Source organism: Notechis scutatus, chromosome 2 (genome assembly GCF_049901735.1).
Source record: "Notechis scutatus isolate UNSWTSFEM ecotype Mainland chromosome 2, rNotScu1.2, whole genome shotgun sequence".
NCBI classification, from domain to species: domain Eukaryota; kingdom Metazoa; phylum Chordata; class Lepidosauria; order Squamata; family Elapidae; genus Notechis; species Notechis scutatus.
This window is the reverse complement of record NC_142010.1, coordinates 203,881,396-203,896,785: the sequence shown is the minus strand read 5'-3', so window position 1 is coordinate 203,896,785 and position 15,390 is coordinate 203,881,396.

Below are 15,390 nucleotides of genomic sequence, written 5' to 3'. Positions count from 1 at the left end.
ATAATGAACAAGGTCACACATTCAGTTTGCAGCTACTAAGATTGTTGGACGAGAAGGCACAAAAACAGCCAAAGAAGTGATTGAAGCCTAGGAAATGGGCACCTCACCAGTCAACAAGAGTGCTGATCTACCACCAGTTTATCAAGTACTTAGGAGCTGAGGGCTTGGCAGCACAAGGAAACAACAGCCAACAACTTAATAGCCAGCTGTCAACCCCCAATCAACATTTAAAAAGCCACATACAATAGGCACCATATAAATATCACGCACAAAATAGCCCAAAACACACATCCACAGGTTCCCTGAGTTTGGGCTCCAGCACAAGTCTGAAAACTCAAAAGAAAAAAACCTCTGGTACTGGTGACTGACCCAGATTGGATCCTGCAACAGAATTAGAGTTATATTTTACTACACATGGCAACTTCTTATGTTCTGGAATTAGTAATGTGTGATCAATAATGATGCTTGAAGTGAACATATTCTTTTTAAAAAATACATGAGGATGAGGAAGCAGAGAATATTAAAGGACGAAAGTTGTAGCACAGGAGAAATATATATATTAACAAGTCATTCTTTACATAGCATTCTGTCTCACAAATAATCCTGACACTCAAAAAGTCAAGAGATATGTATACCCCCATCTAAATTTCTCAACAAATTAATTTGTTTGCCTACTTTATACTGTCAAAATTTAAATTGGGCTCAGGAAGCTGTTGGAACTTCCAGAGCTTTAATGTGACTTTTCTCCCTTCTCCAAGTGTGTTTGTGGTTGTTCCTTTTTTAGTTTGGTTCAGTCTATTAGTAGGTTCCATTAGAATTTCCTTGAAAGACAAGTGGACGGAATGCTAAGAGCCCTTGTCAGCGATTGAAAATGATCCTTGCATTTATGCAGACGTTAGGCTATTACTACAAAACTAAAGAATGCAAGGAGCCAACCAACACAAATGGCATTGCATATGCATGCATTTTAGAGTGATAGGGTAGCATGACCTTCTACACACCAGCGTTGGAATAGAAGTGAAATTAGGTCTTGAGAGCCTGCATTAAAAAGACATGCTTTCCCCATAATAAATCAAACTCACTCATAGACTAATCAATAAAACAAGACCTAGACTAACCTTTGAAGGGCTCTTGTTACATTAAATTGCTTCTCTAACATAATATAATCAGTTTAAACTGTTCAAGGTCTTCCTCTGTAATCATCACAGAACCATCTAAATGCACAGGCAAAATCCCAGAAAGGGAGGCATATCATATAGGAAAAAGACCTTATTTGCTATTTTTCAAATACTATTGGCATAATTCAGACAAGCAAATGGACTGCAGGCTATTTAATACTGACTTCCACTGTCTGCTGAGGTTGAAAGGATTATTTAAGAACTTACTCTTTAAAATGCCATGCTTACTTTATTTATTCATTTGCTTATTGAATTTATGGAGCTGCCCATCTCAATCTTGTGGTTCTGGACTGCTCACAATACAAAACTTAGAAACAAAAAAATAATAGAGCATCATTATAGCAAAGCTACCCCCCCCACCCCTGAAAACTAGAACACAATTGAACTATACATGTTGGATTCTACTAATAACCTGGCCCTAGCAGGAACACTCAGATTTTGAAAGCTTTCTAGAAGGCTAGCAGCATCAGGACCAGTCTGTATAGGAATGATTTAGTCCAAGACCCCTGACCTGCTCGTCCAAGCAGCAACCCTAATCTCAGTCAATGCATGCAACAGAGCTTATGGAATGAATTGCTTCATATTCCATTTGGAACTCTCTCAGGTTCATCAGGTACTGGGGTAGACCCAATGAATAGATACTTCCTCTTTGCAGGAAGGAGCTGGCAAGGACAACTGCAAGGCTAATAAGGAGTGACTTCTCCGCAACAAGAAACCGATGGTAACTTCTCCCCATCAGAGCATGTCGCTATTGCACTGAGGCAAAATCCAGATCTAATGAGTCATACACACGCACACACACAGAATCAAGGTTCTGATTGATGAACACAACCAAAACAGCACATTGAGATGATCAGACCTCTTTAAGAACAGCTGTATTGAGTACATCATTGCAGCACACGTGAAAGCAAAACCAACTCTAATTAATTCTCACGGTTTTTGTATAATTAAAGAATAGATATTCCCCAACCTCCATATCACAGGACACATTGTCCAGTTAAGTGTTCTGGCATCTCCTGGGTAACTCCCTCCTGTCTCTGGCCAGCACCTGTTGAGATGACCTTGGTTCCCACAGGATGATCTGTTGTTATTATCTGGTCCAACATTCCAAAAATCTCCCTCCCCCCATACTGTGTGGCAAGCTGAGAAACAAAAAGTTGGCTGTGGCAGCATAGGTCCGTTTCAAAGTTGACACACAAACACACGTACACACACACACCATAGCAAGTTATACCTTTAATAGCTTAGATTAGATCCATAGTTGATATGATTTCTGAGTTAATCTGATATTCAGATTTCAATCGAAAAGCCAGATTGAAGTCCCCGCTACTGTTTTTTTAAAAGAATAAAATGAAGTTAGTAGCATAACTCAACAATAAATATATTTTATATGCAGAAATAAATACCCATAAATTCCCAAATTCATCTGTAAAACGATCTCAGGGTTAAGAAGATATGACCTTAGAAATCTAACAGTTTAATTGATTGAGTGAGTGATTATGTACCACTAAATTATTTTGGACTCCTAGCAACTGCAAAGAAGATCTTCTCTATGACAGAAGATCTTCTCTAACTGTACTTTCAAGTCTCCCAATGTTGCACTCATTGCCACTGTAACTAAACCCAGTTGCTGGTCTGCCTCTTCGTCTCTTTCCTTCCATCTTTTTCAATAATAGATACTTTCCCAAAGAGCTGGGTCTTCATATAAAGTGTCTGAAGTAGAATAATTTGAGGCTGATCCTTTGTGCCTTGAGTGAAAATCCTGAGTTGATTTATTCAATGATCCATCCATCAGTTTGTTTTCTAGGCTAGTCACAGTATTCTTAGGAAACTTCTCCATCACCTCTGTTTAAAGATATCAATACTCTTCCAATCCAGCTTCCCTTAGTATATACTGTATTTAATATATAAGTTGAATAAATAAAGGGACAGCGTGTAGCTTTCTTGCACTCCTTTGGTGACCTGGAGCAAACCTGTTTCAATCGTTCTATCCATATTGTGGCTTTTTACTGTGAAATCTTTTGAAAGACTTTTCTCGTTTTTCCATGTCTGTTTCCATCTTCAGTGTCTTTACAGATGTTGTTGTAATACTGCTTCTTATCCCTTTTAACAGCTTTCTGACACTCTGCATTGAATTATGAGACAAAGAACAAAATATATATTGGGGAACAATTTCTGGATCACTGCCCTAAACTTCAATTGTAGGTCCATTGTTTTCTTTAATAAAATGCATGAGATGTCGATTTATTATTTGCTTATTTAATCATGCATGTATAAATTAATTGCATCAATATGTAGAGATATAAGCCTTATTGAGGCTTATTTTCAGATGATTGAACTTGGAAAAATCTTATTTTCTCTCCAAAGATTTGAAGGTCATGTCCATGATTCTTCTTTTCTCATTTTATTGAATCATCTTCACAGCCAAGTAGACATTTCAATCTAAGTCTCCCAAATCAGGATAAAGAAACAGGCCCCAACTACAGTATTCTAGTGAGTACTCTCATTGCTGCTACTAAGCAATTTTAAGAAGCATTTTTTTTTTTACTCCAAGGACAGCTAAACCAAGCATGGGAAGAGGCCTTTACATGGTTGAAGCACAGGAGAGAGGCAGTTTAAGCCAAGACTTGACAGTTTGCAATTGTACAATTAAAGTAAAATTAATCTTCACTTTACTAGGCAATTTAATAAGCTAGTTGGGTCTTAGTAGGATTAACCTTTAGTAGGCTAATTCAATTGATTTGCTACTCAGGAATAGCCCCCCCCCCCCATTTTTATTTATCTTTCTTACATTGTGGTGCCTGGAATACAAATAAGTTTTTTCACCCAGCCTGCCAAATGTTTTAAATGTTTTCAAGTGTGAAAAAGTAAAAATCATACGTGAAATTCCATGTATGTCAGAATCTTACACACAATGGTGTCATATGCAGTGTAAGAACCAAAACACGTTCATTTTCTTCACAGCTTGCGCAAAATGTGATGCAGAACGAGAAACGGGGATGTTCTTGTGCTTTCTTGAAAAGAAGTACCTGAGCCACATGTCAACTTCAACATGAACAGAGTTTATACCTAAGTCAGAAAACAAAATCCCAAGCCCAGGGGTGGGATTCTACCAGTTCGCACCTATTCGCTAGAACCGGTTGTTAACATTCTAAGCAGTTCAGAGAACCGGTTGTTAGAAGAAATTATTGGCCTAATCCTGTAAGGAAGGCAGGAAGGAAACATTCTGGTGTTGCTTACAGAAACTGCCTTTCCGTTAAACCCTTATTACATTCTTGGCAGGACTAGACTTCCTGTCTCCGGAGTTTCTCTGGAATTTTTTCCCCCTCCTTTGCTGGTACTTTGCTTGTGTGGAGTGATCATTTAAAGTTACAGTGGCACTGAAAAAAGTGACTTCTAACCATTTTTCATACTTACTACTGTTGCAGCATTCCCACAGTCATGAGAGGCCAGGCGAGGAGATGCATGCCTGGATGTGAGTGATATTGAGTTGGCCACACCCAGCCAATAACATGACCACCAAGCCATGTCCACCCAGTCACATGACTACCAAGCCACGCCCATCACCTAAGCCACACCCACAGAACTGGTTGTTAAAAATTTTGAATCCCACCCCTGCCCAAGCCTAAGCAAAATAATTCCAGTATTTTATTATTTGTAATGATGTAACAAATCGGCTAAATTAAAAATGTAACAAATAGGCTAAATTATATTATACAGATTTCAGATAATGAAGCAGTAGATGGGTTAAGATTTTTTTACCAATGTCTAAGGAGATTCTGACTCATCCATGTCATGGTTGTCCCAAAGGTGCTCTTTCAAGAGGCAACTAGACTTTCTTGGTTTTTCTTTGAATACATCTTGTTTCTCATCCAAGAAGCTTCTTCAGCTCTGACTGGATAGTGGGGGATGGAAGGATTTATACTCCTTGCAGACAGCTGGTCATTTGCATTCTTTTAGCAAGTCATTAAGGCCACCTGGAGGTTAAACTGTGTCATCAGGGTCACCTGGGTAGTAGTCGGTCTGCATTTATAAGACAAAGGCTACTCTTTTGAAAATAGCAAAGTTCACCTTCTGGACAGAGAGGACCTCTGGTTTGAAAGAGGGTCAAAGAGGCCCTCTATGTCAAAACTGAACAGCACTCTCTCATGGAAGGGGAGAGAAATATGACATCATCTATCTCCAGTCTACAACATAGTCCTTTCAATGGTTCCAAAAAGGCTCCACACCCATTTGCATTACTCAGGTGACCCTGAGACAAATAAATCTCGAATATTACCAGAGGTGGTATTCAGCAGGTTCTGACCAGTCCAGTAGCAGAAATTTTGAGTAGTTTGGAGAACCGGCAAATACCACCTCTGACTGGAGATTTTACAGTATCCTTCCCCTGCCATGCCCACCAAACCACACCCACAGAACTGGTAGTAAAAAAAATTTGAATCCCACCACTGAGTATTACTGTATGCTAATGACTCTTAATGACTCTCTAAAAGAATGCAAAGGACCAGCTGTCTGCAAGGGGTATAAATCCTTCCATTCCCCACCACTCAATCAGAGCTGAAGAAGCTTCTTGATGAGAAGTGAAATGTCTTCAAAGAAAAAACCAGAAAGTCCAGTTGCTTCTTGAAAGAGTACCATTGGGATTTTTTACCAATATGTAACCAAATGCACTATGTGGAAATTTTTCATATATTTCATTGTAGAGGCATCTTTCAACATTTTCCAAAATGCCAAGCTGCCAAACTTTTGCTAACTACAGGTAGCTCTCAACTTTCAACTTGAAGACTGGTAGGCAAGAGACAAGAAGAAGAAAGGTAGCTTAGACTGAGACATGACAGGAGATGTCATTAACAGAATTCAGATCTGGTTACCTTTGCATTCGTGATCCTTCAGGATTTAGCATATCGTAGTCCTCAATTTACACCCTTTAGTTTAGTTACCATTTAGGTTACAATGCCCCCCCCCAAAAAAAAAGTGACTTATGACCATGTTTCACACTTACAATCGTTGTAACATCCCATGGTCATGTGATCAAAATTTCAATTTTTTTTTTTTGCAATTCTCATATATTTATGAGAGTTGCAGCGTCCTGTGGCAAATGCTTGGCAACTGGTTCATATTTATGACCGTTGCTGTGTCCCAGGGTCATGTGATCACCTTTTGTGACCTTCTGACAAGCAAACTCAATGGGGAAACCAGATTCACCAAAAAAACCATGTTACTAACAAGCACTACAGTGATTCATTCAACAACTGTGGCAAGAAAGGTTGTAAAATAGGACAAAACTTGTTTAACTACTGTCTTGCTTAGCAACAGAAACTTTGGGCTCAATTGTGGTCGTAAGTTGAGGCCTACCTGTATTTCTTCCCTGCTTTAAATATACTGAATGTGTGGACAGGCCATGATTCTGATCATAAAGGAAACAACCTGTTTATAAAAGTGTTAGCATATATGTCTTCTAACAATACTTCACAATTCTAGGTTGTAATTAATGGGATCTTTTTTAAAATACTATTCTAATTGTAGTGTAAGTAACAAAATGAGTAATTATTTTTTCATTGATAACAACTTGAAAGATAATGGTGTAGTCTACTCATGGTTTGTAGGCCTATTATTAAATGCTCTTGAGGATAGAATTGTTTCATTTCCAATAATCAGGCCTTGGCATAGAGTCTAAGGGAGCTGATGTTAAACTGGAACATTTAACAGCAGCTAGACTACATGACTCTTAGCAAGTATAATTTTATTTTTGTGAGATAATGTGCATTGCAATTCCTGGGCTAATGCTTTGTACTTTAGTTTTTATTTATGTATTGTCATTAAAATGTACATTTATCCTCTGAGGAATAAATGGACCGGATGTTAAAACTAACCAGACAATAGTCTGGAATCACTATGAGTAGGAATAACAAAACAGAAATTATGCAAAATGTGAAAATAAAAGAAGCTTGTCTCAGATAACTATTTCAGATATAAAGGAGGGCTCTTGTAAAACAAAACAAAACAAAAAACCTATAGCATTTTATTGTCAAACTTGCTTAAGGCCAAAGCAATCTTCAAGCCTAGCTTGTGCATTCTTCAGTTAATGTACATCACCACAACTCATAAGTCATGCTTAACCACCACCACCACAATCCAGCCACAGCTGTTGTTTTGCTTACAAAAAAACCATCTTCTCTTGTCACATTCTTAGTCAGCCACAAAATGCATTACATGAGCACAAAACATCTATAGCAGCTACTTCCGCATATTTTTCCCTTGTCTTGTATAGCATCAATTTTTGTACACAGGTGCAAATGTGCAAGACAGCTTCCGCAGTACAGGAGACAACAGCAAGACCTGATAGGTGTGAAGAGAACACAGATACTGCAGGGAGATCCAACAGATGGTACCAACGTGACACTTGTATTGGACTTCTGGCCCAATGTTGCTGAATTTCTTCGGTGTTAGAAAGTCATTAATATTTTTCCATTGGGTTCAATGTTGAAATCCTGTTGCAAACAATATTGGGATTTTGTTAACAGAGAATTACTGTGAAAAGGGAACTTGGTTTGTTGAGAGAGAGAAGGAGGGAGGGAGACAAAAAGAAGAAGGGAGAAGGAGAAGGAGAGGGAGAGAGAGGTAGGGAGGGAGAGGGGGAGAGAGGGAGGGAGAGAGAATGATGATAGATAATAGAATAGGGTGTCCAACTCCCAGGCCAGGCCCACTACTGGGCCGGGAGATATTCAGAACTGGGCCACCTGAAATGGGCGAACATCTGCGTGCACTTTGCATGAACAGTAGGTGAGCATGCGCGTGCGTGCTTGCACACAATCATCTCCTCTCTTCCCTTTCCCATTTGCAAAGCCAGAAAGGTTGGGGAACTCTGTAACAGAGAGATGGAGGGAGGGAGGGAGGAGAGAGACTGTATTGTACTTTTAAAATCCTTGTCAGCCCAGAATTGTCAATTGTCAATACATTCATTCATTCTTCTTCTCAGCAACCGAGGTCACTGTGAGAACTGAGAAAATCTTCTGTGTTCTTTCCCTCCACCCCACCAAATCAATGTTCTTGTCCTGCAATTAACAATTGGAAATCATCAGGCAGCCAGCTCAACATTTAGATTGTTGGTGGCTGAAAACTGTAGGTAGTGAGTAGGTAGAGTTTTCTAAAGGCAGCTGTGAATGCCAGTGTGAAGCAGCAATCTGGCTCTGGGTGATTAGGTGAGCATTCCAGCACAAAAATGGGCAAAGGGAACAGATACATGCAAGCTATGGATGCAACCACATCCGCAGCTTTAGATGCTCCTCAATGTTGAAGACTTCTTGCTGTTTTTTAAAAAAATAATTTGTATTGAAAGATTTTATCCAGTAGTAAAAACAAATACAGATTTTTTTAAAAAAGAAAAAGAATGAAAAAAATGCAGAAGTGAATAAACACAAAGGAAATAGAAAAAGGCAGACAATGGGAAGGGCAGGGCTGGGCAGGGCACAGCCAAGCAAGCCAAGCCAAATCAATATTACTAAGAATCAGTTTCTGATCTTCTTTACAAAAATTACATGTGAAGTTATCAACTATCTTATATCTTTAAGGTTATGCCATAATTGCCTTTCCCTCACATTTTATTCTTTCTAATCATCAAATCCATAACTCACTAATTCATTCTTTTTCTTTTTTCAGCAAAAAGATCATAATGGGTTTCCAGTCACTAATAAATGTATTTGTTGTCTTCTTCCTGATCAAACAAGTTAATTTTGCCAATTCTGAAGACTATGTCATTTCCCCCAAACCATTCCTCCATTATGAATATTCTGGAATTTTCCCATTTTTCTGAATATAATGGTTTTGCTGCAGATTGTTTTGTACAGAAACAATCTTCCATGATTTTCCCCCCCTAGCTATAGGTCTATATGTCTTAAAAAATGGTTTCAGTTGAATATTGCTTTTTAAAATTAAAAGAAAAGTTTAATCTGAAGAAAAAGATAAGTGGAATTGAATTACACAAAATGGAACTTGAGACTGTATAACGTGCAAATGATGAATGTGTGTTCATAAAAATCTATAAACTTTTATTGAATTTTGAAATGGAAGTTAAAGAATGTGTGATAAAATGGGACGAGAATTTGGCTTATAATTTACAGATGAACCAATGGGAAAAGATGTGGCTGAAAGAACCGAGATTTACACTGTGTTATAATTTTTACAATATGATGTACTACTGGCATCTTTGTTGAAAAGTGGAAAACATAAAAGCTTCTTTTACCATGCATAGTAGGCTTGTAAAAGAGCAAGAAAATTCTGGGTACACACGCATATCACAGTGCAAAGAATTTTAAAGATGAATGATGAAAATTTCTTGTATACAGGTTGTCCTCAACTTACAACTACAAACTGAGCCCCAAATTTCTGTTGCTAAGTGAAACATTTGTTAAGGGAGTTTTGCCCCATTTTACGACCTTTCTTGGCACAGTTGCTGAGTTGTTGAGGTTGTTAAGTTAGTAACATGATTGTTAAGTGAATCTGGCTTCCTCATTGACTTTGCTTCTCAGAAGGTCACAAAAGGTGATCACATGACCCTGGGACACAGCAACGGTCATAAATATGAACCAGTTGCCAAGCAATTAAATTTTGATCACATGATCATGAGGATGCTGCAATGATCATAAGTGTTTAAAAAATGGTTAAAAGTCACTTTTTTCAGGGGTCGTTATAACTTTGAACAGTCACTAAACAAACTATTGTACATTGAGAAGTACTTATATAAGTTTCCTGAAAAGACAGGTTGTATACTAAAGAATATTATTTTTCCTTGTGGAGCTGTACGAAGAAAGTCCTGCTGTCTTCATTTAATAGGTCCAAAGGCCTTTCCTTCTGAGTATGCATTAGAATAGTGTGTCTATAGTAGTTAGTCAATTTCCCCATTAAATAAATTGACTGGAAAAGTGTTCTCTACTCTTGTCTTATTTGAGAAAGTTAGTGGAGCATTGATCACTAAAGGATTCGGGGTTGCAATTGGTTTTTGGAGGGTTTAAATCAAAGTAATGTAAAAAAACATCAGTGGCATTTTAAGAATATACAGTACATATACAATAATAAATTATAAAAAGGAAGACTTGGATCAACTGGTGCTACTTGAAATCTACAATGAATAACATGTCATCTTTTACTTTCAAAGGTCATAACCTCTCAAAGTACCAAGAAAATGGGGTTACATAATTGAAAATAATTCTAACTAAACTGCATCCACGTGCAACTTTGTATGAGTTTATAGTTTTCTTTCCTCATCTTTAAATATGTTATTGTTTTCCTCCCAAATAGATACACAAGATAATAGAATAAGCACCCAATATAGAAATTGCACAGCAAACAAGGCATGAAAGAGTTTGCCAGTCAGTATTTTCCATTCTTTGGCACTTTTGTACTGCAGTGCTGGATAGACCAATTAATGCGACTGAGAAGTCTCTTTTTGTATTTACTTTGAGAAAAAAATAGCATTTTCAGCTAACATGACTAGAATTAGTAAAGTGCCTCTGGGTTTTTCCTAGCCAAACCACTATTTATTTTCATGAAGTCAAATGGCTTCAATTATATCATTTGAAACACCGTTTGTTGCAAAGAGTTTAAATGTTGGTTTTGAGCACGAATGTCAGGAAATAGGTAAAGTTTGCTCCTCTCACATCTTCTTTCACTTCTGAATTTCACCTGTAGCCAAACAAATCTTAAGTATGAAGGATCTCCTTGAGGAAAAATGTCAACAGAGGAAATCTTAGGGGAAAAATACTGAACATTTGTTTGTAAGGGCATGGGTTGCAGTTATAAGAGGATAATTAAGGTGTAGACAGGCAGGAAGAAGAAGCCAGGATTAGCACCAGGAGTTGGAGCTTAAACTGTAAATCAGGGATCAAACTGAAAGTCAAAAGAAGCCCCACAAAGTCTTCAGTTGTCCAGAAGAAAGCTCAACCTGAAAGGCAATGGTCCTCATGGCTTGGTAAAGAACAGAATAACAGAATTGGAAGGGATCTTGGGGGGCTTCTAGTCTAACCCCCCGCTGAAGCAGGTCAACTTATACCATTTCAGACAAATGGTTGTCCAATCTCTTCTTTAAAAACCTCCATGACAGAGCACCCACAACTTCTGAAGATAAAGTGTTCCACTGATTAATTGTTCTCATTGTCAGGACATTTCTCCTTATTTCTAGGCTGGATCTCTCTCCTTGATTCGTTACCATCCATTGCTTCTTGTCCAGAGACTAGGTTGACCCCCTTTTCTTTGTGAGAGCTCCTCAAATATTGGAAGATTGCTATCACATCACCCCTCATCCTTCTCATTAGACTAGACATACTCAATCCCTGCAACCATTCTTCATATGTTTTAGCTCCCAGTCCCCTAATCACCTTTGTTGCTCTTCTCGGCACACGTTCTAAAGTCTCAACATCTTTTTTATATCCTGGAGAACAAAACCGGATGCAATATTCCAAGTGCGATTTTACCAAGGCATTATAAAGTGGTACTAACACTTCACATGATCTTGATTATAATCCTCTGTTAATGCAGCCTAGGACTCTGTTAGAGGGTTTTTGTTTTGTTTTTTGCTTTGCTTTTGATGGCTGCAGCATATTGCTGGTTCATATTTAAATGGTTGTTCACTAGGACTCCTAAATCGCTCTCACAGTTACTACTTTTGAGCCAGGTACCATTTATTCTATACCTGTGCACTTGGTTTTTCTTGCCTAACTGTAAAACTTTACTTTTCTCACCATGGAATTTCATTTTGTTTGATAGGGCTCAGTGTTCAAGCCTATTGAGATCCTTTTGGATCTTCAGCCTATCTAGTGTTGGCTATTCCTGACAACTTGGTGTCATTTATAAATCTGATTAGTTCCCCTTCCATTCCCTCATCTAAATCATTTATGAAACTAATGAAGAGCACTGGACTTAAAACAGAACCTTGAGGTAGTAGAGGTACCCCACTGCATACTTCCCTCCATTTAGTTGCTGTTCCATTAACTTCTACACATTGAGTGTGATTGGTCAGCCAGTTACAATCACAGTTGAGTGTGATTGGTCAGCCATCTGGTTTAGAGGTAGAACCTGGAACTTTCCCCCAGAAAACCTCCAGTTATTTTTAGGGCTGATCCTTCCCAACCATGCATGTAGGTGGGGAGAATAGATGATCCTTTCCACAGTTTCTCATTATGCTACTTTCTAATACTAGCGACTAGGAAAAAAGCTCACTTTGCAGACACATACATCCTGCCAATGTCAGGCTCATGGAATAAGAGAGTATCTTTGATTTTAAATCCAATCACCTCTGGCAGGCTGAATGATGAAACAAGGACGAGTTCCAAATTTAATAGTCATACTGTTTATTTGAAGAGGATGAATGTGATGAGAGCATTTGAACAGAGCCGTATTAAAGGTTCACACCCTTGGAAATTATTTTCACTCAGTCTCTCTCTCCCCCTCCTCTTATAAATGCTGTCAGGATTTTATTTTTCTCTTTGTATGTCCAAAGATATACACAATCCAACCTGTTCATGGAAGATAAAAAAAGAACTGGAGAATTTTTGGCCTTGATGCATAACTCTAAGCATTCAAGTTAATTTTGGGCCTAGTACAGAGTAATAAGCCTGAAATAAAAAACTACTGGCTACGGCTTTGAGTAGTAAAGGAGTATAGAACTGGCACCTTGTCTTGCCATCTGTTTCTTGTCCAGGGGAATGTGTTTCAGATCAATTGTTTTGGAGGGCTAGTTATAAATTGTTGCCTGTGGCATGTTTTTAGACATGGAGGGCATATTTCCTAGGCTAAACCATCCTTTGGCCTGATTTCTGGCAAATCTATGGTGTTCAAAGCCAGCAATTGTTGGCTATAAACACAGCCTCTGCCGAGCATATTTTGGCAGTGATGTCTCCTGACTTAAGTTGTTGTTCATGTTTTTGGAGAAAAGGGGAAAAAAATTAAATTAACTCAGAGGAAGCATGAGGTTGTAGCATAGTGGAGACATACAGAGATGAAGCAACTGGAGATCAAAACATGGCTGAATTTTAAATGTCAAGGAAGTTGATTTACGGTAAATCAACCCAACAACCTGTAAAGCATGGACATTGCTAAAACCTTAATAGCATCCTGGTATCTCTTGAGTCCCAATTTGTACAAACTGTTTATGTGAATCTCTTTCTCTTTTAAACTCTCTTTATAAGTATTATAATTCATCAAAATTTCACACAACACAAAGGCACTCAATTATTTTTCCATTCCAATTGGACAAAATAAAATAAATTGTTCAATTAATTTAGAAGCATATCTCAGGTCATTCTAAATCAATAATTCTTATCCAATTATAGTTAATTTCAGATGCCACAAAGAAGTGAGAAGAAAGTATGTAAAATAATCCCTGACTGTTATTATTACTAACATTTTGGCACCATTATGGATTTTCAAAAGCTCGAGCAACACTCTCCATACAACCAACTGAGGGCAGACTGTGGTGGCAAGAAAGCCAAGGGTATCTGCTGGGAGATGAAAAAAAATGGCGGCCACTGCCATGCAGTATGATGTACATAAAAAGGGGCAGAGTGTTGTTTGGTTGCAGTTATCATCTTTCTAACATACCTATTGCACTGTAGTTAAGAGGAAAGATGGGTCCAGGACTAGAAAGCAAAGAAGAGGTAGAGGGACCATAGGAAAAAAAAATGTGTGTGTGTGTTAGGAAAGTGGAAGAACAGTTTTCTCCCTTTCTGTTTTTCAGTACTGAAGCTATGATTCCCTTTTATAAATTGTTATTTCTTTTTTAAAAATAATTTAAGAGTAATCAAAAGCTAGTTATCACTGCTATAAGGTCTTCATTGCTGCACCCATTCCTTTCTCCCCGTCTCCTTCCCTCCCTTCCTCCCTTCCCTTCCCTCCCTTCTTTCCATTTTGAGTTGGTATAAATAAATGTTGGTAGTCAGAGATGAAGCTAGGGACGGTTTGCAGGATTGCAGTATCTCCCTCTTATTAAATATTCTTTACCCTGAATCAGTCTAATATTTATTATCTCTGGTAGGTAGAATGTTCACTACATTTATTTTAACTAAATACATTCTTCCTTGTGTCCTAGACAGCCCTATCATTCTTTTGAGCATTTAAATTATCTATTTAATTTAAAATTCAATTGTTTTCCTTCATTGAGTCAAACTGGAATGTGGTTGCTGCTTCTCATAATAAATTATGGGAGAGTTTGAATTTGACTAAAGTGGTGCATGGGAAAAAGGGGCTGTTTTATTTCCCCCTCTTGTCATTATTTTTCCTAATTAAAATACCCTCAAAGTTGGTTTTCCCCCCATTGGGAAATAATTTGGGGATATTTCTCTAAATTAATGAATTTCTTGCTCTCATTCCTTGTTCAATCAAATTCATGCATTCTTCATTTACATAACTTCAAAAAATTGTTGCACACAGATCCATTCTAAAATGTATGGTTTGAGTATCACTCTTGTTCCTCTCTAAGGCAACTTGCATCTGGACATGATAATTTCTTGCCCTGGTTCTTTAATCAAGATTTTTTCCTCTCTTTTGATAGTGTTGCCACATTTCCCTAGTCACATAAGATCCACCCAACTCAAACACTTCAGGGATTAACATAACCCAACCAACAAATCTATTCATAGCCCTGCATATGTTGCTAGAGATACTGATAAATATAGAGACAGAGGGAAATACACATACTTTGAGAAAATATGCCTCTAGACAGAAGCATATTGTGCATATGCAAATAGCGATGTGTCTGCCACTGAAGTTTTGCTCTTTAGCATTTGCTTAACTGTATCTCTTTTCTACTTCTGTGCCTCCATCTGTTTATGCCACCTCCCCTTTACAAAAAATACAAAAAACCCACAATATTTCACTGCAATAAATACAACTGCCAGGTATAACACGATATTGTGTCTGGGGAAGAAGAACAAGAAGACAAATAAATAAATAAAAAGACAAAGGAGGCTTATTCACATTTCCTAACAAAGGTTACTAGAAATGGATTTGATTCATTTCATCTGAACTATGTTCACTCTTGGTTAGATTTCAAACCTGGTGACTTACACTTTAAATAAATTGTATAATCCAAGCCATGTCATCAGCTTTCTTAATTTATTTCCTTGAAATGACAGGCCTGGCAAAGACAGGCTAGCCTCTCAGATGTCTGGATTACACTGTAGCTATGGAAACAGGTGTTAAAGTGCTATGAATTTCAAGT